This window comes from Misgurnus anguillicaudatus, chromosome 7 (genome assembly GCF_027580225.2).
Source record: "Misgurnus anguillicaudatus chromosome 7, ASM2758022v2, whole genome shotgun sequence".
Classification (NCBI taxonomy): Eukaryota; Metazoa; Chordata; class Actinopteri; order Cypriniformes; family Cobitidae; genus Misgurnus; species Misgurnus anguillicaudatus.
This window is the reverse complement of record NC_073343.2, coordinates 35,694,988-35,720,441: the sequence shown is the minus strand read 5'-3', so window position 1 is coordinate 35,720,441 and position 25,454 is coordinate 35,694,988. Positions and strand designations below refer to the sequence as shown.

The following is a 25,454-nucleotide window of genomic DNA, read 5'->3' as shown; positions in this document are numbered from 1 at the left end:
AACTAAAACCAACTTCTGCTGGCAGTGAAACGCTCGAGGCTTCCTCACTGTTATTTTAAATCTGTAGAAATGTCAATGCAATGCTTTGGATCTAAATTTTAACATCAAGGTGAACTTGTTTTGCTTGTTGGATTCTCCTTCACACTGAAGTTTTCTCTTATCAAATGCTTTTGTTCTGAGCAGGCCAGGTGACTATGATATACGTGTACCTGAATAAATAAACCTACATTAGAATTCATTGTTTTGTAGTCTCATAACTCCCTTCAGCTTAATTACCCCTTCAAGTACATGGGGTTAGTCACACAAGTTCATTTAAAATTGACTAATATGATTTTAAAAGATTATCAACGTGATGAAACCTATTTTTATTTCAAAAACCATCACAATATTGATTCTTATTAACAGAAGTAAACCTCAAAGACTCAGTTCATTTGTTCTCCATCACTCCATTAAATTATGATAATGTGATAATAAAAATAATATCATATATCAGTCGTGCTATTTATCCAAACTTCTTTCAGGAGATTTAAATAATGTGAATAAAACTGAACCACACAAATCACTTCATGAGATTTTCTCTGCCAAACATCTCGTCTTGTGTAAGCTACAGAACAATAAGAGTCCTATACTTTAGTCAATACATCATCTGTGTAAGATGCACATCACTTTCATTCATTGGTTCTGATGTGTCTGTGTTTCTATATTTCATTAAGCACACTACAGTAGTAGTCTGTGGATGTGAAGTGAAGTGGGATGCAGTCATTAGGACGTCTGCTCTCTGATATTTAATCCTGACAAACACAACCTTAATCCAGGAAATTTTGTGCAATGAGAATATTGGACGTGACATCAGAGGAAACCACAGAGACTGTTTTCACCGAGCTTCAAAGACCGATAGAGGTCTCGCTTCTGATGAAGTATGACACTATGCAAACACAAAAGCCTGAGTGTTCTCCTCTGCCCACTTTGCTTGTCTTGGATCCAAGTCGTGTTGTGTGTTGCTGGTGTTTGTGTGTGTCTGTGATGATGTCATTAAAGGCATAAAATCACAGACTCCACCTGTTCTACATTCACGGATCCACGCTTGTCTTTAAGGGCCGGCCCGTGTTTACTGCTCCATCTTTCTCTCTCTCGTATTTCATTTCTGTTTTCCTATCATTGTGTATTACTGTGTGTTCTGAAAATAAGGCCAACAATATGATATGATATATAATATATGATAAGATGATATATTATACGATATGAAGCAAAGCTTTTGTGTCCATGTAGTAAAGTGTTTCAGGACGAAGATGTTTATGTAGGTATCTCGTAAACTAAAATGAAAGTAAAGTAAAAAGTGAACTGAAGTGCCTTGTGGATTGAAGGAAAGTACATAAGGTCATGTTTGTGTTGCATTAGATTGGTGCTGTGCTATTACAGTAAACTGTGGTGTTTCTCTATTAATTCAGTCTTAATGCAGAAGTTTCACTACAGATGAAACAAAACAATTCTAGTTTTTATGAGCATTAAAAGATTGTAAAGCCCCAATAGACCATTTCAAAAGATGTAAACAACACAGAAACCCTTCCTGTTACAGTTTGTGACAGTATTTTTTTTATTTCACATATATCATTATCTTTAAGATGTTTGTTTAACTTCAGTTAATTCAGTTCTATATGTTCTGTTGGTTTATTTTATCCCAACGTTTATCTAGTGTTAAAAAACTAAAACAGGAAGTGCTCCTGGACCAGTGTTGTTTACATCTCTTGAAATGGTCTATACATTGGAATCATTTACCTGCAGACATTTGATTCGTTACATCATCAGAATCTTATTTTAAGGTGGACTGTACATGCTTGAAATTGTGACTTTCTAGTATAACAAAGTTTCTGTTTGTTGATTACTTATTGTCACTGCTTTATTTACAGTTATTTTGTTTATCTATTACTGATACTGTTTGGTGGGGTAATTTTTCATTCTTTTTTATGTGTTTGTAATGTTAATTGTAATTTTGTTATGTTTTTGTTATTATGTTACGATTGTGTAACTTTAAATGTTAGGACTCCCTCGAAAATGAGATGGTACATCTCAAGGGGTTTATCCCATTAATAAAATGATCTAAATCCAATGATCTAGAAGATCTCGGAAAACCACATGTGTGCAGTTTTGTCTGATTGGATCATAAACCAGTGCAAACTTTTTTCCTTGTGAACATTGATCTGCATTTACTGTAAACCTCACTGTGTCAAAGAGCTGAACGTTGTCTCAGTACAACACACCTCTTTATGGCCTTTCTTCACGCTGGATGCGTTCCAGAAACGTTACAGACTTCACAAAGACTTTTGGCAATTTTCTGTGATTAACACACTGTGTGAAAGGGATTTATCTGACCTCTGTTACATCAGTCAGCATATCACCTGAGACGACTCAAACTTTCAGACAAGTCGAGTTTTATTTTTTTATCTGAGCTGATCCCTCCGACACTCCAATGATTAAAGTGGTTGACCATTTTAAAATGATTGTCTGTCATTTCAGACTGAGCTAAACCTGTGACTAACTATAAAAACACAACACAAGGCCTTCCTATGAATTCTCTTTGACGCCTTAACGGCTACGTTTCATATGAGAAACTGCGTAGCACCGAGGATGTGACCTCGAGTTTACGAGCCGGACCTGTTGATCTGCATCCATTCATCACGAGCAGAGAAAACAGCCCAGTTCATCCCAGCAGCATCTGGAGGAAGACGCCTCGCGTTTCTACCCCGAGAGGTCAATGTGTGAATCCTCACCGCTGGTTTTATTTGTTGGATCGCTCCAATCTTTTCTGCCGTAGGACTTCTGTGATTAAAGTGAATAAAAAGGATGAAGCTCCACTAAAGCGACCTGATTTACAGACCTGTCACCTCCATGCAGCAGCAGGAGGCACTGAAGGCCTAATGAAAATCACACAAAACTGAGACCACTGGGGATTGAGAAGGCCAGCGTGGGGTCAGTGCTGTGTTGTGCAAGGTGTGTGTTGTGTGTGTGTTTGGTGTAGGGTGTTGGGGTTATGATTAGTGTTTGATGTGTGTGTCGGTTGGGTGTATTGTGTTTCTATGGGTATGCTGGGTTTTAAAGGAAACATATGATGAAAATCTGACTTTTTTCATGTTTAAGTGCTATAATTGGGTCTCCAGTGCTTCTACAAACCTAGAAAATGTGAAAAAGATCAAACCAGTAACTTAGTTTTGGTAAACCATTCTCTGCAAGCATGTAAGAAAATAGGTCATTGAAATGTGTCTCCCCTTGTGATGTCAGAAGGGGATCTTATTATAATAATACCGCCCCTATATCTGCACTATCCAACCACGGCACTGACTTTTAATGCAAAGATCAGCTCATTTGCATTTAAAAAGACACACAAAAACACCACATTTTTTGCTCACACCTACAAAGTTAACATAAATGATCTATATAAATGCTATTCTGAGCTAGCACTTCACATACAGTACGTACTTTGGGGACACCAAAGATTTATTAACATCTTAAAAAAAAGTGAAAAGTCCTCTTAAATAACAACCCTTTGTAACGAATTCATTTGCCTGCCAAAATCTTTAACGTTTTAAAATGTGGCACAGCCATTGTGTTGTGATTATGTCCTCTCTATACACACATACACACCCATCTCATGTCCAGTTTTGACCTCTGGCTCACCCGAGCGAGTGTCAGTTCATGGCCGGGTCAGTGTGGATGCGTGTCAGTGGACGGATGTCGTCTCCAATGCTTCCAGGAGGCTCCAAACTCTTTCTATAGATTTTTATCTGCAGATGTCTGCAGTTATTTCTGATGTTGTCGTCTATGATAAGAAAGTTCAGATAAAAAAGATTTTAAATGGTCACTGTCCTGTCAATTTTGTACAGCAACCCACTATGTCTCTAAACTGTCCAATCACACAACAGCATAGGACAGCAGTGGATTCTGGGAAAGAAACGTCTTTTAAATGACTGCAATTAACATCTTATGAGTGTCTGTCAATTATCTGTGCCATTAACTTAATAAAAGAGTGAACACAACGCTTTGGTTAGCAGCTCATTTCACCTCATATTAAAACAGACAATGAAAGTCTGACTTTAAAGTCAATTTCATTTCATTATATTTAATGAAGTGGTCCAGGTCATGTGTGGCATAAACATGATTCATTCTCTTAATAACTTACATTACATGGATTACTCATACATTTCACTACACTTACTAAAACCCAGTGTGTGTGTGTGTGTGTGTTGTGTGTGTTTTCGTGTGTGTTCAGAATGATAAATCTTATATTAATGATATTCTCTGATCTTACAGCTGTTTAAATGTATTTGATGACGGTCACTTGAGTTTATGAGTGTTAAGGGAACAGTTTAACTGCTGTTAGTTTTAATAAAAATCATTCACTAAACTCAGCTAGACTAATTTAAGGTCATAATTTATCTTTAATCTGGTAACTGCTTGGGAAAGCTTGTTGAAATGTAAGAAAGTTTGTTCAGACCCACAGATTAAAATAAATTGGTCATCGCTTAATGGCCAAGTGGTTGATGTTGACTAACTTTATTATAATGTGGAGCAGAGAAGACTGAAGCGTTATATAAAACCTCAGCGTGTTGCTTGTCCTCTGTTATTAAATTATATTAAAATCCTGTTAGAGAAACGAGATTGGATTTCTCTAAATAACTACAACTGAACATACAGATAAGTAATATACAAATCTGAATTTTAGATATAAAATAAGCCTTTCAGGAAACGCAATTTGTATGTAACTACACACCAATAAATTATAGATGTAGATTGTAACAACGTGTCCTTACAGTCAGACCTCTTTCACAGTATTAAACGTAAAGATTTATATATTTTTCTTGTCCATGCTGACTTTAATAGATAAATGTTGTGTAATAATCTTCAGATTTCATAGGAAATCCATTTTGCCCTCCATTGATTCAGACACAGAGTTAAATGACAATACCCGGACAAAGAACAATCAGAGAAACGGAAGCACTGAGCACTACTGACAGATTTATGATGATCACACATCTTAGTGCTCTATTTTAAACACTTCAATGGACCAGGTACTTTCCTCAGACACATGACGTCACTGACTGATCTTGTGTGTCATTCTGTGGATGTAAAACACATCTTTCCCATTATTAGCTACTACATATCAAACCTATGAAGCACTTCAGCAAGCAGATAACATAAACCTACAGTCACTGAATCAAGAATATTATATTTTCATTATTCATATTTTAACGAAAGTGCTCAGTAAGCAAAGCAGCTCCACAGAACACTTCAGATCAAACGACACCAGACACACCAAACTTCAAAATAAGAGTCATGACATAAACAAAAACAGAAAATATGAAAAACTTCTTCATAGCTGGATCCAATAATAGTTTTTCTTAATTTTATGTAATACTTATATTTTATTCTAATAATGTGTATTTTAACTGTACGTTTTCAGTGAAATTAACTACCATAAATGACACCGATGAATGACGATCCTCCCGGCTTTAATTTCTCTGAAAGACTTCAAAACAACATTTAAGGGTATCTTGACATTTCAACATACACTACTAAATGAGTGAATAACAGTTTGCATTGCTCTATATTTGTAAATAGTATGTAAGAATAAATATGATCACCCCTAAAATGGGTCATACCATTGTGTGAATGCATGAGCGCGCGCACGTCGCGCAGGTGGATGCACGCTGAGATGAAAAAGAGGCGACCCTGTGTAAGTGTTTGAAAGAGCCTTCATACTGAAAAATACTGTTTTAATCAACTATAAATCGAGCCTATACATACATTTCTGTCTAGTTCGTCATATTAGGGCTAAAAAGCGTAAAGGAATAAAACTGCTAAAATACTGACTACTGAAACGTTTATTTATGATCACAGAAATGTAAATGAGTCCATGCGTTAGTCCGTGTTAACTTAGTTTACCCGCGTTAGTAAGTGATGTGTGCGTGCTCTCATTGTTACTAAATGATCATGTTTAGCTGATTGTGTATTATACTCATCTCTGAGTTGAGAAAAGTTAGATATATAACATATAAGTTACTGTAAAAGACGAAGGCAGCAGCACTATTATTTGTATTGCTCTATATTTATTATAAAATAATAATTCTCTGTTACAACTTAAATATCAATTACATGAGATCTTTAAATTCAGATTTTATTTAACACTTAACAGACAGTAAGGCAGAGTTTATTGTACAGAAATGACAAATGAGTTATTGTTCAGATAAAAGATAAACTTCATTCATGGCACTAAATATCAGCACTGTTTTATAACAGTTTAAAGTCTTATGTTCATAGTTTGTTTTAAAGATTCAGAGAGAGAGAAATGTCAGAAAGTTGTTAGTTTACATTTATTCATTTGACAGAAGTTTTTATTTATCCAAAGCAACTTAAATCTACTGTATATTTGATCAGTATGTGAAGTGTGCACCCTGGGATCGACCCCATCTGCTAACACGGTGCTTTTTAGGATGGGTTTACACAAAATTTGTTTTTCCAATAATAACATAGAGATGTGTCTATATTGGGACAACACGTGTAGTGCTTGTGATGTTTTTAACACATCAGTTTGCAGAGTACAGGAGTTTGGTTTACTCTTTATACACTGACTGGACTAAAGAGAAAGATGTTTGAGCTCTTAAACTTACAGTATGTTTTAAAAGTACAATAAAGGATGATGTCATTTTTGACTAGCAGTCAGGTAGATTACAAAAGCCAAAGAGATGAAGTTGTTACGCAGTCAGTCAGGTCAGGACACACAACATATAAGAGGCGCTCATGTAAAAGCCTGTTGTTGGTTGGCACTGATGTTTTCCGTCTGTTTAAGAGATCAGTGGGGAGCAATCAATCGGTGATTGCAATCTTGTTAGCTGTATTTCCAGACTTCTCATTAGTGTGCAGCATTCATGAAGCAGAGTAATAACGGTTTAGCGCAAGACGCTGGAATGAAGCTGGACGTCCGTGTAAACGCAGCAGATGCCCGTCTGCCGGGTCTGAAGCGTTCGCGTCTAGCGGCCCGTAGAGGCTCACATTAGCATCTGTTGGCCATGGCCTCGGGTTTATTCCGCCACGGAAAACTGTGATTATGGGACTTGATTGCCGTGTCTGCGCTGACGATAAGAGGCCGGTGCCGTGTGCCAAGATATTTCATTGCATTAGGGGAATAAAGAACAGCGAGGAGAAATTAATGGCGCTTCAAATACTTGCTGCTTTTTTATATCGATGTCCATACGGAGCAGTTTGTTGTAATTGGAGGCATATGGTCCTTCTGCGGTCGTATAACCGACTAAAGCATCAAAACAGTTAGTGAGTAAATTAAGATTATTACACATACAAATGGATGAATAAGATTGTTATAGTTCTGCATGCTTTTCAAAGTGTACTTGCTATTTACATGTCATTGTATTAGTAGTTTTGTTTGTTTATTAATTCTGTATCACATTCAACAGTCTGGTGATATTCAATTTTACCTAAAAACTATGATTGACATCAGAGCAAAACCTTCCTGCATTATCTTTATAATAATAATAACAATAAATATATCTGCAAGCATAAAACCATTCGTCCGTGATGATAACTGTGATGATTAAAGATCCAAGTTTGCAGAAGTTTTAGGCAAAAATAGCCATTGTCATATCTTGAGACACCTAGGTGGCACTGTGCCGAAACAATGGATGATACCTCAGGTCATGCTTGCAATGACACCCACCAAATTTGGTGTAAATTCGGTAAAGCGATGCAGAGATATTGCTTTAAATCTTACTTCTCTCTTTCTTCTCTCGCTTTTCTCTTTGTTTCTTGTTTCTCTCTTTCTTTCCTTCAGTTTTATAATCATAAAGCATATAAAGCAAACACTAGACATTTCGTCCCCCCCACTTTGGAAATTGATGGCTACGCCCCTGCTGTGTTTAATTGTGTACTGTGTGTGTGTTTGTGTTTTGGTTTAGATGTGTAACAGATCTGAGGTCAGTCTACAGATGTAAGTGAAGTAAGTTCTCGAGAGCCGCGTGTCTCTGTGCTTCTGGCACATCCAGTATGAAAGGTCTGCTGGAGTCCTGCAGGTACACTGGGCCTGCGGTGGGCTCTCATACCAACAGGCTTTTTGAAGGGATGATTTTTGCCTCAACTCTCGCTCAAGGCAAAGCCCCCCCTCCCTTTCCTCGGCCCTTCCGAATCTTTGCAGTTGGCTCCCTTAACCCCCTCGCTCATCGCCCATCTAACTCCTCTTTCTCTTTTTCCTCGTTTTCGGCTCCTGAAGGCATTCGGGTTGAAGCCTATTGCAGCGATCAGAACGGATAAGCTTTTTGGCAGACGGGGGCGCCGCGTGGGGGCAGCACCTTGCCTGAGGACAGGGGCAGCGTTGCCTAGGGCGTGGAGATTCCAGACGAGCCTTTAGTGAGAGTGAATTTGACAGGTGAGAGGAGACCGCTGGCCGTAATGATGCGATGGTGGGGCGGGGTGTGGGGCGAGACCAGACGAGACGCTGAGCAGACATGTGAAGAGGAATCAGATCTATAAATCATGGCGATCGTTCTACCGGGTGGAAGACGCTGCCCTTCATGTGAGGACGGAGGGCAGAAGAGACGAACATTGGGAAACGATCTGAAATGGGGGCTGTTGCAGCATCAATACGTTATAAGTCGGGCATGAGATTTGTGTGGTACATTGCAGGACATTTTAAGCCGTACGATAGCTTGAATTGGGGAATGGATCAAAGATGAAATAGAACAACATCTGCTTAAATGTCATTTGCGGTTGGGTTTCTTTGTTTATGCTGCATGACAATAATTTAAATGGTAATATTGTCGTGCAGCGCATGTTGGCTGCATTTCTATAATAATGTGCAGAATAGGGTTGTGCGGAAAAAACGATACTATTGTTTATCGACGATAGTCAGACATGTGGCTGATAGTGGGTCTTCATGACGATAGTTGGCATGTTTGCCCGTTATTGTTTTAAATTCATCATAGTTCCACATTAACATGCGCATTGCGTGCTTTTCCTCTCATGAGAGGGTTTGTGGGCTTTACTTTGCGCAAGAGAGCTTGTAATGCACGTGGCACTTATTCCTTCTCGCACCTGAACTTGTAATGCGCGTGTCTTGAACTCTTGCTCAGACCTGAACGTCCACGGCTCTGATGTTTCCTTGCACTAGAGAGGTTGTTAGGTGCACAGGGCTTTTAAACCAGCAAATCTGTTGTTCTCACTCCCTGGCACGCAGGAAATTTCAGAGCGCCTGGGCTTTAATAAAACGTGCTCGGATTAATGGCATCATGAGAAAACACTGATGATATCAGCACATGATAATGTGTGAACAATGAGAAAACAATGAAGATTTGCATGACCAAAAACAAAAGAAGCCCTCACAGTGAATCTTTATGTTACATACAAGCCTATCATCATCATCATCATCATCATCATGAGCCTGCTGCCCGTCCGAGTCGACCTCATTCTGTCCCTACACTGAGACCTGTGAGCGGATATGAACAGATTAAACACAGCCAGCCCAGCGCTGAACACCAGCTCTTATATTGAGAAATGGCTCTTTGTATTTATTTATGGACAGGCACTCTTGACCCCAAACCATCAGGAGGATCAACACGACTGCGGCCATGCAGAAACACAAGAGATTTGCTCTGAAGGTGTCGGTGGAGACCGCAAACGCAGCTCATGAAGCAGAAAGAGTCCTGATTTCCATCAAGTCTTCCTTTGACTTTTCAGCTCGTGTCTCTTTGAGTTCGATAATGAACTGAAGACAGAATTGATTCTTATTAAAGATATTAAATGTTAACAAAGATACATCACTGCTATTGTAATAAATGAGGGAGATTGCAACGGTCAATATGGCTGCTCTAGTCCCGCCTTCCAGTAAAAAGTGCCAATTATCAAGCGTTAAAGAATGACATTTTCTGTACAGACTCGAATGCTTTTTGCTTGCTTCAGTGACGCCACTTCTTAAAAAGACTTGGTTACTGAATTTCCCCATTAAATAACAGAAACATATTTAAGCAATATCGCTCAAGTAGGAGTGTGATATAGCTCTATATCATCACGGCTGTGATTGCCTCCGGCACTCGGCCTGCGGCCTCGTGCCTCGGGCCTAATCACAGCCGTGATGATATAGAGCTATATCACACAACTCCGAGAGCGATATTGCTTTTATACAACAGTTCGACGGCACACGTTTGAAAAACGAAAACTAGAAAACAACAACGGAGTTATCTTAAAAGCCTTTTTGTTTGGGAACTACTTCTTCCGACACGGATTTGAGGGCGGCCAGAATGACAGGTAAAACTTTCGGCTGCTTTGAAGCTCATAACAACTCAATGGACGGGAAAGCCGTTACTTTATATTACCGTTTCTTGGTCACAAAGTGTAGTTTTAAGATTAGTTCAGTCGAGAATGTATATGTATTATATTTAAATCTGCAGTCGATTAGTAAAGATAGCGCCTGTTTGAACGTTTGCTTAGTGAGATTCGGTACGAATGAGAACCAAAGCATGAGCGGACATCAGTGTTCACTCGCCCCGCTGACCACCGCCCTCTCTGGGCTACATTTCTGAAAGAGATACCCTGGCTCTCATGTTGGCCTTGTTTGTTTATGATTGTCAAAATGAGATCAAATCAGCAGTATTTGGTGTCATGATCAAACTATTACTTGTTTTTTAATTCATATTTAGTGTCTTTTGTGTTGTTATTGTTTTGGCGCGAGGTAAAAGTTAATAAAACTACTTGTATAACGTTACTATTGCTTTCTCATTTATTCTTAACGTGATACGAGCACTCGATTATTATTATTAAACTTTGTTCTTGTCAGTACTATATAAAACGGTTTTTTATAAGTGTCATAGAGATGTTTTTGCATGCTGCTTATAAATATACCAGTGGCGATATCTCATAACATGTTTTAATAGTCACGTCACGATAAAGTAAATGATCAATGTCCACATTTAAAAGCTGCGGGGCTTACCTGCTGTTTCACGGTGTTTTCGCGTTCTGATAAGAAATATAGCTCCAGAAAAAAAACGAGTGTTTATATTCCTCTTTCCAAGTGTTAATCGTCCACACGATGTGACAAGACATTTCTCCCATTAACTGTAACGTAACATCCAAGAGCGCTGATGTTTGAAGGAATAATAACTTCTGATTGGGGATTCACAGACTGATTTATGAGCTAGTAAACTAATGAGACACACACACGGAGAGTGATTCAAAACAGGGCGTCTGTGTTTTTCCATTCAGAGATGAGCATGCTTAGGACCTCCATTCACTAGGTGGCGGAATGATACGAAAGGTGAAGCGGTTACAGTGCCGATATCAGTACAATATCGCATAGCTCTTAGCCAATCAGATTCGAGAACCGGAAAGAACTGTTGTATAAAAATAAATATTTCACCTTTAACTTAAATCTACACTGTGATGAATGCAGATGGATTGCAGTAATTTCTTTATTGTGTAAGGTGGTGGTATCATGCTGATGCTCAGACTACTTTACTTTGATATATACCAGAGTAATGAACCACTATGATACTGCATGTTAATCAAAGTATACAGTAGTTTTACTATGGTATTAGTACATGTCCAAAAGTAATACCATTTTGCATTTTGTAGGTGTGACTGTAATATTTTTAATATATTTTAGTATATTTAAGCACTTATCAAGTTGAAATTTAGATTTTTAGGGTTAACCCTTTAACAGTCATTTTAATGAATACAATTAACAATATAATATAAACAATTGTAAGTGATGAGAACTTAATGTAAATGTGAGAGAAAAGAATTTGATATTTAACAAGAAAAGAGAGACATCATGTTTTCATTTATGTCTAATATTACAGCAGATGTTTATTCATACTGTAAGCAAACTCTTCAAAGACATTTTAAAGGCACTGTGGTCCTCAGTGAAGTTTATTTGTGTGTAGGGTTACAGCAGATGCTGGAATCAGCAGGTGCACGAGCGACTCTGACCCTCCTCACGCTCCTCTCATATCTGTTTGTGTTGACGGATGGCTCGACCTCAGCAGGAATACAACACCAGCAGAAATCTGGACAGAAACACACAGGTAAACAAGACTTTTGTTTCATCATCTGTTTTCTGTAGAAGTCCTATGAGGTGATGGACACACACACACACACACACACACGCACACGCACACGCACACGCACACACACACACACACACACACACACAATCTGTAACATTAACACTGATTGTCGACTGACACAAGAACACATCCATCTCTAATGAGAAAAAATGAAGGAGAACTTAAAACAACCTGTCTGACATCATCACATCAGACATCTGCAAGTGAAAGGGTGTGTACTACCAATGTAGTCAAGACAAAAACTAATAAATCTGAGTTATTTTTTTATAATAATTTAGTATGATTTATGATATATTCTGAAATCTGAAATATTAACATCATTGAGGATTATATGCAAGTAAAATCCAGATTAAGCCTAACTTTAAGAAAGTGTCACAGTATTAAAGTGAATGAAATAATCCATGTGAATGTTAATTCTGATAGACACTTATCCAGACTAAATAAAATACAATGAATGCTTAATGCCTTTTAAATCAATATAAAGCAGATAAAACAGAGTTAAACTGTGAAAATGTATATACGATACAGTACGCTTTTATTTGCACACGAGTGAAAACATCACAATCGTCTCTCAGTAAGACAGATCGACATTTATTGATAAGTCGTCTGTCTGGAGATTTCACATCATCTCTGAAGAGTTTGTCTGCTCTGGATGTTTAAAATGGCTTCTCTTATTTCTCTTTTATTCATAAAGTTTCTGGTCTGCATTTTTATCAGCAGTAGATTGTTGTTTTAGTGTCTGGCTGGATTTATGTTTAGTTGATCAATGCAGTATATTGAGAACTGTCAAGAGAAATCAGAAGTGATGATATATGAATACTACTGACGATATACTGACTTATTTTAAATGCAGTAGATTGAAACACATACTGTAAATGCTGAAGAAATCTTCCTTCCTGTGACTGTAACATTCATCATTAAAACTCTATATGTGGTTGTACAGTATGCATACATTAAGGACACTGCATCCACCATACTTTATGTGATCCATATGTCCTTTGACTTATGATGTGATTACAGCAATGCAGTCTGGATTTAATGAACATGTAAACTCTTGTGTAATTTCTTCACTATGTGGTTGTTATTGGTTGTCTCGTCATATATTGTTGTGTATGAAGAGTGTGAGGTGAATCCCAGAAAAGCCTTCAGTAGTACTGGTGTAGTCTGTCTGTTGAAGTTAACTCATCACCATCACGTGAGATTGTGAAGGTTAGAGGTGAAAATGTTTGTGTGTCAGCCTCCGGCCTTTAGACGCATCGCTCGGGGAACAGATGTTGGTGAAGAGGCCGTGATTATCGTCATGGCGATGACAGCAGCGGTACGGCACTGTCTGATAATTACACACCACCGTCCCCTGAGAGACAAATGACGTGAGGATCACCGGAGCTGAATTAAAACTGTGTTTAATAGGCCTGAAGATAAAGGTACAGCATCCAGAGACTCAGAAAAGAGTTTTATCTTCACACAAAACATTTACAAATCTGCACCATAAAATAGCTTCAAGGGCTTAGTATGGTCAGGCTAAAGATGGAAAACAGAAATATCAGAGGATTAAAAACAATCTTTTGCAATAGAGAGAGTTTGAGTTTGTAAGCTTGTTTAATTGTAATGAACAGTTATAGAAATCACAACTGGAAGTGAAGAGGAAAATCATTGGTGAAGAAAATAAGGATTCATGGCTAAACTTCAGTTTTCAGCTGACCTACAGTAATAATAATAATCATAATCATATACAAACACACACTTTCTATGAGATCCTGACCTAAAGTCTTTATTTAAACTTCATGAGGAGGATTTCTAACCCTATCATCATCATCATCATCATCATCAGTGTTGAATCTTATCAAAGTTTAAACAGCACATCACACGTGTCGCATGGCAAATCAGGCTTATTTAACCAGAAAACTTTCCTGAACTGAATCTTGAATCGAGTGTTGAGATGTTTCAGTAGTTGTGTGTGTTTGGCAGTGCATTGCTCAGTGTTTATTAAAGGTCTTTAGGGGTTTGTTGAGTGGTTTTCTGGTGGTTACTAAATTGTATAAATAATAGTCACTTTTATATGTAGAGCACATTTACAATACAAATGTATGATAAGAATTTGCTGGATCGTTTGACCGTGCATTGCAAGGTCGTTTCTACAGTAGACAGATGCTGATGCTGCGGATGTTATTGAGATGATGAGAGGAGGTTCTGAGCGCTTTGATCTTCTCTTCAGATATAGAGCTCTAGTGTATTTAAATCTGTTCAATTACTGATGTCTATCTGTAGCAGTGCGAGAAGACCATAACTCTCACGTGTGTGCATTAAGTGTTTTACTAACCCCTAGAGCGCTTGTGACATTGTGGTTTATTTTTTTTTAACCAGACCTGTCAAATACACACTGTAAGCGGTTACCTTGGTGTTGTCGTCAGATAACAAATGAAAATAAATTGGAGCAGCGACCAGATTGGTTGTGAGGCCAGCGTTCTTTCTGTCGGTGCCGTTACATTCTGGTACAGTCAGGTTAAAAAAAAGCCACTGGGTCGGGTTGGATTTGGGTCTAATTTTCTTGCGTCTGTCTCGGGTCGGGTCTTTATTAAAAATAATGTTTATGCACGTCAGGTTCAGGTATAAAGTGAGTCGGGTCATTTCGGGTAGGATACATTTCTTTGGAAGACCTCTACTATGAGGATCAATGCACAGTGTGGTGTTTCTTTTTCAAAGCATCATTGTCATCTTACCGTTGGAGTCGCTGCAGTGTGCAATGAGACGTTCAGAGAGAAGATAATGTCTAACTTCACCAGTAAGTGTTGCCTTCCGCTGCAGACCTGCTGAGAATTACACACGCTGAGCCTGACACGCAATACCCACCCAGATAAATGGAGGGCTCTTGGCAGGACGTATTTTTAGCATTAACTCGCTGACCCAAAAAAATGATGTCCGCAAAATGAAACCCCGCGGGACACTTTGGCAGGAGGATCTCGTTCTTTATTTCTGTGTGAAGATCTCTAATTATCATCACGTGCCACTGATCTCAACGCACATCAAGATTAGAGAAAATCCCGGACCGCACACGACACACTTTGTGTTATGTTTCTTTAGTTGTACTTTATGTTTGGGTGACTGTGTTACACATTATACATCACTGAATGACTCCAGACTTAAAGACATTTAATCTCCTAATGAAGACGCGGCTTTAAATGACAGAAATCTGAATATCTGTAAGGTGTTGTGTTGTTTCTGCTGGTTGTTGGTTTTGTTAGTTTGTGTTTGTTTGTGGAGCAGTATTAACATTTACTCTCTCTCTCTCTCTCTCCAGAACTCAAGCTGCTGTATGATGTGTGTCTTTTTCATGACTTATTTACTTCTTTGTATTGTGTGGTGTGTAAATAATTCATGTGGGAGACTGACAGTTTTCCCAGAGTCTAATGAGAGTCAGTGGAGTGAGAGCCCAGCGATCCTCAGGACGTTTGATGTAATCACATTTCACTTTCCAGAAGGTCTTTGGGGTCAAGGATGGAGAAATTCTGAGGGTCACAGTATGAAGTACATGTTGTTTTTGGCGGTCAGAAATGTCAGAGAGTCAACAGGAAAGGATCAAACTTTGATAACCCGACTTCAGGACCCGTCATTTTGATCTACTTGTAGTTTAACGTCGCGGTTTCACAGAAACAAAGAAAGCGTTGTCTGATTATGCACGTACACAACAGACTCAGTCTGATGCCTTAATTTAGCCGTGTTAAGGCACTCGGTGATATTCCCTTTGACGTGGGGTTTCTAACTAAATTACCTTCTTATTGTTCAGGCTAATATTGTGGATTCAATCCATGCGTCGCCCTGAGCTGAAACCGACCGCATAATCAATCTAAATAATCATTGATAAGGGATCAGTGATCTGTCCGGGTCAGCGTGGAGATCCATGTAGAATGAAGCTAATTGGATCAGGTTTCCGGGGGATCCGTGCCCCCGAGGGCCTGCATGGAAACGGAGGATTATTTAAAGCCCTTGAGACCTTTCAAAATCCAAACGTGTGGAAAAATTTGAAGCAAATGTTTCACATTCATTGAGGGAAAACACGACATTTCAATTCGAACTAAGCCATGTGCTGATTAAAAAAAGACTAAAAATAGTTGTAATACATGAACATGCGTCAGAAGAATCCCTGACTGCAGACTTCAGTTTAACTCTGAAAAGCAATGATAGGGTTCATTTTATATTATTGTCTTATATCAGCAGTGACTATGTTTACAATCAGTGTTCCTGTAGCGCAGTTGGTAGTACGTTGCATTAGCAACACAGGTCATGGGTTCGAGCCCAGTCAACATGCATAATAAAATTAAGCTTGAATTTCACTTTTAATAAAATGAATCTGCCAAAAACATAAATGTGACCCTGGACCACAAATCTTAAGTGGCACCGGACATAACAATACATCGTATGGGTCAAAAATAAATGGAGTAAATTTCCTACCTTAAATATATCAAAACTTTATTTTTGTGAGTGGATGCAGTGCTAAGGATTTAATTTGGGCAACTTTAAAGGGGATTTCATCAATAGTAGATTTTTTGCACGCTTAAATTCCAGATTTACAAATAGTTGTATCCTGGCCAATCCTAAGAAACCAAACATAGATGAAAAGCTTGTTTATTTAACTTTTAGATGATGTTTAAATCGCAAGGTCTGTCTATAATATTACTTTAGAAATCATAGGAAGGGGAATAATAAGTCTCTTTTTAACTCGATTAAGAGTTATTTCAGATCAGTGGTGTTTGCATTATGCACAAGAGATTCACTTTAACAGTCAATGACATGCTAACAGCAGGCGTGCATGGTCAAAGGTTTAGCTAGAGAGTGGTTGTTGTGTTGTTAAACTGCTGTGGCGTGTTACACGAGCGTTGACATGATGAAATATGGCTGTGGGTCGGGGACATGTAAACCCTTTAGGGAAGTAATTAACAGCACGTACAGTAGAAGCTCTGCACTTCCAGCGGTGACTGCGCTCGTCGATGGATTCAAAGGCAAATGCCACCCAAATAATCCACAACCAGGTGAGATGCTTGAGTGAAAGTTGAAGAACGCCTGCAACCAGCAACACACAACCTTTTCAGAAAGCTTCGTACCATCCTAACGAATGTTCTCTCTTTATTTATAGAAGTGATTTTCCCGAGGTTATACTGAACGAGACGCCATGTCTCATTACCAGCAGGCTACTCTCTGCAGCTCATTTTACAGCTGATTGCATCTAAGCAGGGCAGTCGGGTCAGGGTCATACAGGCTTACATGCATGTGTGCAATGACTACCGCTGGCTGGTTACCGGTTTATCTTGTGTCGTAGATGTCTAGTGAGACTGCTCGAAAAGACGAATAGGCCGGTCCGCCGGCTAGACCAACACCAAACCAGATAAGCCAGCCTGGAGGATTGAAATTCATCCTGGTCTAAGCTGATCTTTTTGGCTGGATGAAGTTTGAGATCTTTAGTCTTTGTGTCCATCACATCCTTCAGACGTGCACACACATGACTGCTGAGCGTGAAGGTGTGCGGCCGTCTCTCATCGCGGCGGATATAAGTCACCCTGAATAAAACACCTCAGGCTCTTTCACAGCACTCTCATCCCTGGTGTGGAGTCATCGCTGCCCCGGGACATCCGAGGTTCTGTAATGTCAAATCAAAGACAAAAGCCACAGGCCCGAGCTTAAAACTAACACTATGATTACATCCAAAACATCTAGCAATACAGTTGACAATCAAAACCAGCCATCTTTGTTTAAGATACTGAATCGGCATTTTTAGATTTAATCCGCTCTTTCAAGCGATGACTCTCTCTCTTTCTCTGAAAATAAACTTGGGATGTTTTTATCTAAAAAGAAATACATTTCAAACTGCACGATGAGAGAATTGTCATATTCCCGTAATAAAAAAGATTATGGATGAAAATATTATTTTATTAGCCTGCAAACATGTTTGTCTGGAGGTTCATTTTTAACTTTAATCTGATTGTTAAAGTTAGAGCAGTTCTGGATTGTAAGCCATCTCTGTATGTTTTCCACTGTAAAAAATCAAATCCAGAACTTACTGGATCAAAGCTTCCCAAAATGACGACGTCATTCATCTTCTGTGTGCAGTGGTAATGTGATCACTGTGAAACTTTTGTCTTATTGAGGGATTCTGGGGGTTTGATGCTGTTAAAATGATATATACCTTACATAAGAATCATATCAGAACAAAGTAATGTATACAGGTTTAGATCAACATGAGGGTGAGTAAATGATGACAGAATTTAGATTTTTGGGTGAACTATTCCTTTCTGTTTGCTAATAAGTTGGATGGTTGGTGTCAGTAAGATGATTTAAGTATTGATTTCTTTTCCACTGGTTTGCTGGTTGGCACCTGTCATGTGATTTGAGTCAAGGTGATTGACAGCTGTGGATAATGACCAGAGATGAACACTACAGCAGTGATTGACAGGAAAACTCTGACCTTTGCTCACACTTAAATCTATCCAGGCATCTGATTGGCTACTGTGAGAGAAGAGGCGGAGCAAAGGTGCGAGATGCAGATCATCTTAAAGATAAAGTGTGACGTTTCTGCAGCAATGGCAGCACCAAACAGAACTAAAAAACTGAAATTGGTCATCTTAACAGTTAGGATCACCATAAACTAACACAAAAATAGCCAACAAATGATCTTCACAGTGAATTACTGATGGCTGATGCTACACATTACATTGTGTGTAAGATTGTAAATAACTAAACATTCATGTAAAAATGTCTGTCTGTCTGTCTGTCTCTGAATATGATGGCCGTTTATAAAGCGATTTCTCTCAGTGAACACAAACAAATCTTCTGACTGAGCCCAGTGCATCCAAAAGATGTTTGTGTTATTGTGTTTGTTGTTTATTTTCATGTTGCTGTCATTTTTTACGTTAGAAATTTGTTAAAGGTATAGTTCACCCAAAAATAAAAATAATGTCATTAAAGGGATACTTCACCGATTTAGCATTCAGCTTTGTATCTGTAGAAACCCGGCAGTATTACTGAATGACCATGTTTCCCTCCATCATTTCCCCCTGAGAGGAGAGATATCTGCATTTTGGTTCTGCAAAAAAGTCCTCCGATGATGCAAAAATCGTCATATTACATCATCGGAGGACTTTTTTGCAGAACCAAAATGCAGATATCTCTCCTCTCAGGGGGAAATGATGGAGGGAAACATGGTCATTCAGTAATACTGCCGGGTTTCTACAGATACAAAGCTGAATGCTAAATCGGTGAAGTATCCCTTTAATGACTAACCCTCATGTCGTTCCAAACTCGTAAGACGTCCGTTCTTCTTTGAAACACAGTTTAAGATGTTTTATATTTACTCTGAGAGCTTTCTGACCCTCCATTGAAAATTTACGTACGGTATACTGTCCATGTCCAGACAGGTAATAAAAACATCATCAAAGTAGTGACATCAGTGGGTCAGTTAGAATGTGTCTTCCGTGTCTGTTGTAAAGCGCATGCGCGAGACTTAAGTCACGTGACTGCAGTGACACAGCTGACGTGTTATCTGGTGCGCCCCAACTGTTTTTTTTTTGTGCGCCCGGGCTTCATTTACAGTCTGAGGGAGACACACGCTGTAAGTAAAAAAAAAAACTTTGCAAACATGTCTGAGGATAACACGTCATCCACGTCACTGCAGTCACGTGACTTTAGTGTCGTGCATGCACTTCACAACAGTGTTTTCTGTTATGAACGTACACTGACAATGAGGCGATTGTTTAAACACCTAAAGATCTTCAGCTGGAGAGTCTTGACATAGACGTGAAACGCTGTCTTTAATATTTATATTCATTTACAGTCATTAGTCAGAGAAACACAGATGGTGTGTGGACTCTTTGACTGTGAATACGAGTGTCAACACGCCAACCGTTAGACCAAAACACCGTCTTTTCCCTGTAGAAGTGACGTTACGTACACGGCCTCTGATCATGAAAACTGAGAGTATTAACTGATGAAACAATAGTATTTAGGTACCATATGCCATGTGTTAAACGCTGTGAGACAGCTGTAATATCTGAGTGTTTCTGGAGATGAGCCAGAAGTGACTGAATGTTTCCAGACATCAGGAAAACAACACTTACACATCCACGGCCTTCCAGATGGATGAGAAAGACATCTCTCTCTGTGTGTATATTATAGTATCTATAAATATTTACACTAATTATATGAGATTGTTGCTAAAGAAACACAATACTGTGTGTGTTTGTGTGTAACCTTTAAGTGGAAAATGCCTTGGATGTCCTCGTTTGTGTAATAAAATCATTTCTATTTGGAAACAGGTTTGATTTAGTCTGAAGTTATAAGAATGAGCTCAGTTATGTCTTCATGAAAGTCACAGATCATTTATGAAGTCTTTGTGTCTCTGAATCGGTTTGCTCTTTGTAGATTTGTTCATTTTCTGATGTGGGTGATGTTGCCATGTATTGAGTGTTGCTATGTATTTGCTAAGGTGTTATTTAAGCCGGGCTTACACAATGGGATTTTTAAAGTGATGAAATCTGGTTGCAGCACACACACATGAGGAGAATCTTCTTCTCTTAAATCTTAAACATGCTCACACTACAAGATTTCAAAATCATGATGGCGCATCCCAGACTACAGGATTTTATTAAAGGGATAGTTCGGCCAAAAACGATATTAAACCCATGATTTACTCACCCCCAAGCTGTCCGAGTTGCATATGTCCATCGTTTTTCAGACAAACACATTTTCGGATATTTTAGAAAATATTTTAGATCTTTCTGTTGATTAAATGTAATGTTACGGGGTCCAGCAATAGTCCACGACCTTCAAGTCCAAAAAAGTGCGTCCATCCTTCACAAATTAAATCCAAACGGCTCCAGGATGATAAACAAAGGTCTTCTGTGGGCGCTACCGGAAGGTAGTTTATAACGTTAATAACATTTTAAATATGGATATTTCTACAACAACACCGCACGGATTACCCACAGAAGACCTTTGTTTATCATCCTGGAGCCGTTTGGATTTAATTTGTGAAGGATGGACGCACTTTTTTGGACTTGAAGGTCGTGGACTATTGCTGGACCCCGTAACATTACATTTAATCAACAGAAAGATCTAAAATATTTTCTAAAATATCCGAAAATGTGTTTGTCTGAAAAACGATGGACATATGCAACTCGGACAGCTTGGGGGTGAGTAAATCATGGGTTTAATATCGTTTTTGGCTGAACTATCCCTTTAAGATTATCGTGTCAGAGTGAGCATTTCACATGAATGGAGATTGACACATTTATTATTATTATTATTATTATTATTATTATTATTATATACATGCGTGTTTCAAACCGAGGTGATTTCTCCTCACTAAAACAATAATCACAAATAACAAAGTCACTTTAACTAAAAAAAAACAACAACATACATTATTTATTATCATCATCATTATTATTATGAAGGAAGAGGTGTTGTCCATATTTAAGTTCTGCTGTGTATGTCCAGAGTAAATCCAGCTTTTATAGAAATATTTATTTACGGCGAGACTGTTATTCACTACATATGTTGTGTAATATCACAAAGCCAATAACAAATACAGATATAATATGAGGTGTAATCTGAGGGGATTTAAGTGTGTTTGCTAGATATATTTTGGCACACCAACACAAGCTTATGTGTGTATCTGAAACTCATTTTCAATAAGCCAGTTTGCCTATGGCAGAGATTAGCAGTAAACTGTGTGTGTGTTCGAGGACAGATCCGTCCCCGCCGCAGGACCTGCATGCACCTGACCTGCATTTGTGCAATCCTGCTCCTGGAATGAAGACTTTACACTAATAACAGCCCAAACCCATCCAGTCAGATATTTGTGATTACTGCCACCATGAATTGACACAATAATGACTGATGTCTGGCAGTCTAGCTGATGTTTATACATCTGAAAGAAAAATCACCTATAGCATTAGAGGAATAATCACCTTTACCTGTGCCAGAGATGTGAACGTGAACCGACACGCCACGCTGAAGGTGTTAGCTTGTTAAGAGATTAACGGGTCATTTTTGGGTAAGACGTGTGATATTTTTAGATATTGTTAGGGGTTTAATTTTTCACATGGTCTGTTGGTGGTTGTTTGTGTGGAAACAGTAGAGGATATACTGGCTTACTGGTTGAAGAACTGCTGCTAGTCATTTTCTTGTATGCTTTGCTTTCAAAGGATTCAGAGTTTTCAGAAAAAGACGCAGTGATTCTCAGCTCATTACTATAGTATGAGTATTGACTTTGGCCTACAGTCATGAACAGATAAAATCATGTCAGGTCTTCTCCTAAGTGATTACTCAGAATTACAAACCACTCGGTGAGGAACCCTATCGGCATTCGCACATCCCCTCCCGTCAAACGCGTGGCCCTCATTGCATCCGGATGCGCAGAGCTATCAGACGTGCACAAAACACGCGCAGGTGGGCTGAAACCTACGCACGCCTTCAAATTCCCAAATCATCGGGCCACATAAAGCATTACACACACACACACACACACACACACACATACATGCAGGCCGTGCTAGAATATTCCTCTCTGACAGCTGAGTTTTAATTGGAAAGATGGGTAGACTGTGAACCGCTGTCACATGGCTGGCGATTTGAAGATTTCTGGGACAGGAGCCTCCATGGGGCTGTCAAACCGTCCTGACTCTCGGCGGGACTTCACCGTGGGTGTCCCTGCTCATTTAGGATTGTGCAGACAAAGCACCAATTAAAAGAGGCCTTTAAACAATCGAATTAAACCCCCTGGGCCGATCCGACAGCCCGCAGTCTGATTAGGAATTCCACGTCCCGATATATCATCTTAATTCTTACCGGCTTTATCAGTGTCTATTTACACCAGATGAAAAAATGAGATTCTGCATGAGATGATGATGTTTAGAGAAGACAAAGTGCTAAAAGTTTTAGTATTTTTACATTACCATATTACTGCACTGTTCCTGCTGACGTTTCCATTGCACCCTTTGCTTTATTTAGTTTTATTCATTTATTTTTCATTTGCACACTGTTTGTAGAGTGGAGTTTGTAAATGAGCGTAAGTTTTTATATATGTGTGGGTGAATCATACTCACAATATTGTCACCAGTAGATATTGAGGATTTTGTTAGAAATAGGCCTTGGGATTTCTTTCGAAATATGTTGCAGATTTAAATCTTTTAATATTGCTCTGGTGTTTATTTAAGAAAGCAGAGGTCAAATAAACAATACATCTTGTTAAAATGATCAATAAATAATTTTGTTAAAATGATGAGTAAATTTTTAATTTGTGTGCATTATTATTATGACAATAGTTGTGTTAAATATCATTAAGTGTGAATGGGTTTATGGAAACAGTGATTTCACAGATGTTATAAACACATCGGCGTTAGAGTCCTGAAATCTAAATGTGATTCTCTGTAAAACTGCTCGTGAAAAAGAAACCTTACAGCCGACCAGCTCGCGTCCATCTGCTGCCGTTTATGTGCGTGGCGTCGCGTGAAGAATCCATTGAGTAATATTCTTACCAAGCTGATGAACCCTGCGTTTCTAAGAGCCCAGAATGTCTTTAATGTATATTTTAGTCACTCTTCTGTGTTCCTCTCATCATATACATGAAGTCCATATGCCAGGTCCATATGGCCCACCGCCCTCAACTGACGTACTCATGAAACACATTCATCCATCACAGACAACATACGCTGATCACTGACACACAATGGAAAGAGAAACAAACTCACACACACATGCAAATACATGCATACACACAGACACACACATATGCACATACACGCACACAGACAAACGCAAACAGACACAAATGCATGCACACACACGCATACAGACACACACACATGAACATAAACACACACATGCATGCACATATACAGATGCGCACGCGGGCACACACACGCAGAGACACACACAGAGAAACACGGACACACGCACACACGCAGGCACGCACGCACACACACACACACAATCTCAGTAATGTCTGAAACAGATGGTAATGCATATATTGGCCTATAGGGGGAGATGTGGGAATATAATATTTCTTGGATTGTCACACACGTGCACAACACAAACCTTTAACAGTTGTTTTAAATCTACCTCACATGCTGGACTGATGATTATCATATGAACACATATTTTTACTTGATTATTATATTCTATAAATGTTATCTCTACCCAATTTATAACCCTATATACTTGCACACAAACATAGACCCCAAATAGTTTCCCCAATAGCTTTGATAAAAATATTTGAATATGTCAGTTTTCCTCTTTCAACTGCTTCTGATCGTGCTTTAGAAATAATGCAAGCAAGATTTAGTAAAATGGGATGAAATGTAGTTACAATAACACACAAGTTTTTTGAGAAACCAAAGTAAATCTGTAAACAGGAGTGTAAGGCACTAAAGCAGACAGACGGCTGGATGTCAAAGACAAAAGCAATATAATACAGAATATAAGTGGTTGATAAAGGTGAAGATGAAGAAGAGGTGATGGCTCGCTCTCTCTCGTAGGAGAATCATCTAACCATTACGTGTGTGAAACCGGAGGTGCCACTTTGCTTCTGTATGTCAGGACGGTTACAGAAGACGGCGGCTGGGGAATAAATGTACGAGTAACCTTAAACCCCATTAAAAATAATCATACTCATTTCTATAACTGTGCTGCTGAAGAGATGCACGTGCAGCCCGACCGGACGACAGACGATCCGAGCTGTGGTGAGAGAAATAGAGGCGCTCTGATAGCATGAATTATTAAATGTGTGTTAGGGGAACAGGCGACTTCAGTCTAATATGTGGTCTTGTTATTTTTCTTCAACCTTTTGTAAGTGTTCACGTTTAATTAAGAGCTGATGGTCTCTGGGATAATGGAGGTTTGCAAGTCAACTAAACATTTTGCTGCAATTTCACTTTCAAAATCCACAAATAACAGATCATACCATGAAGAATGACACTTTTATTAAATTCAATCTTCATCTTTCACAACCAGCTGATGGATGACAAGCAAACAAGGAAGATTTGTTTTCCTGTGCTTTCAATATTACCAATTGCTAAAGGAAAGTGATATTTAAAGTGGAATTTAAGGGAGGGTCATTCTCACTTAAAAGAGCATTTCATTGGACAAAATATACATGCCATTTCATTCCTTGTGTTTCCTTTATTGTGAACACGCCAAAGCTGAATAGATGTATCATGAATATTTCAAGCACACACGCGCATGCACACAGATAGTTTTTATGTAAGTCTATTTATGATCATCTAGAATATATTGAATGTTTTTTATGTGGTCCACACTATGTGTGTTTCTCCCAGAGGAAGATAA

The 25,454-nt window shown here is 38.7% G+C and overlaps 1 long non-coding RNA gene across 2 annotated transcripts in view; it reads left to right on the top strand.

The window, feature by feature from the left end:
- The first annotated feature begins 5,648 nt into the window (after positions 1-5,648).
- LOC141365381 (uncharacterized) overlaps positions 5,649-25,454 on the top strand; it is a 58,514-nt gene continuing 38,708 nt past the window's right edge. For both annotated transcript variants that reach the window (XR_012370617.1, XR_012370616.1), the window contains exons 1-2: positions 5,649-5,728; positions 11,937-12,077. This is a non-coding gene — a long non-coding RNA (uncharacterized lncRNA). The remainder of the gene's footprint in view (positions 5,729-11,936; positions 12,078-25,454) is intronic.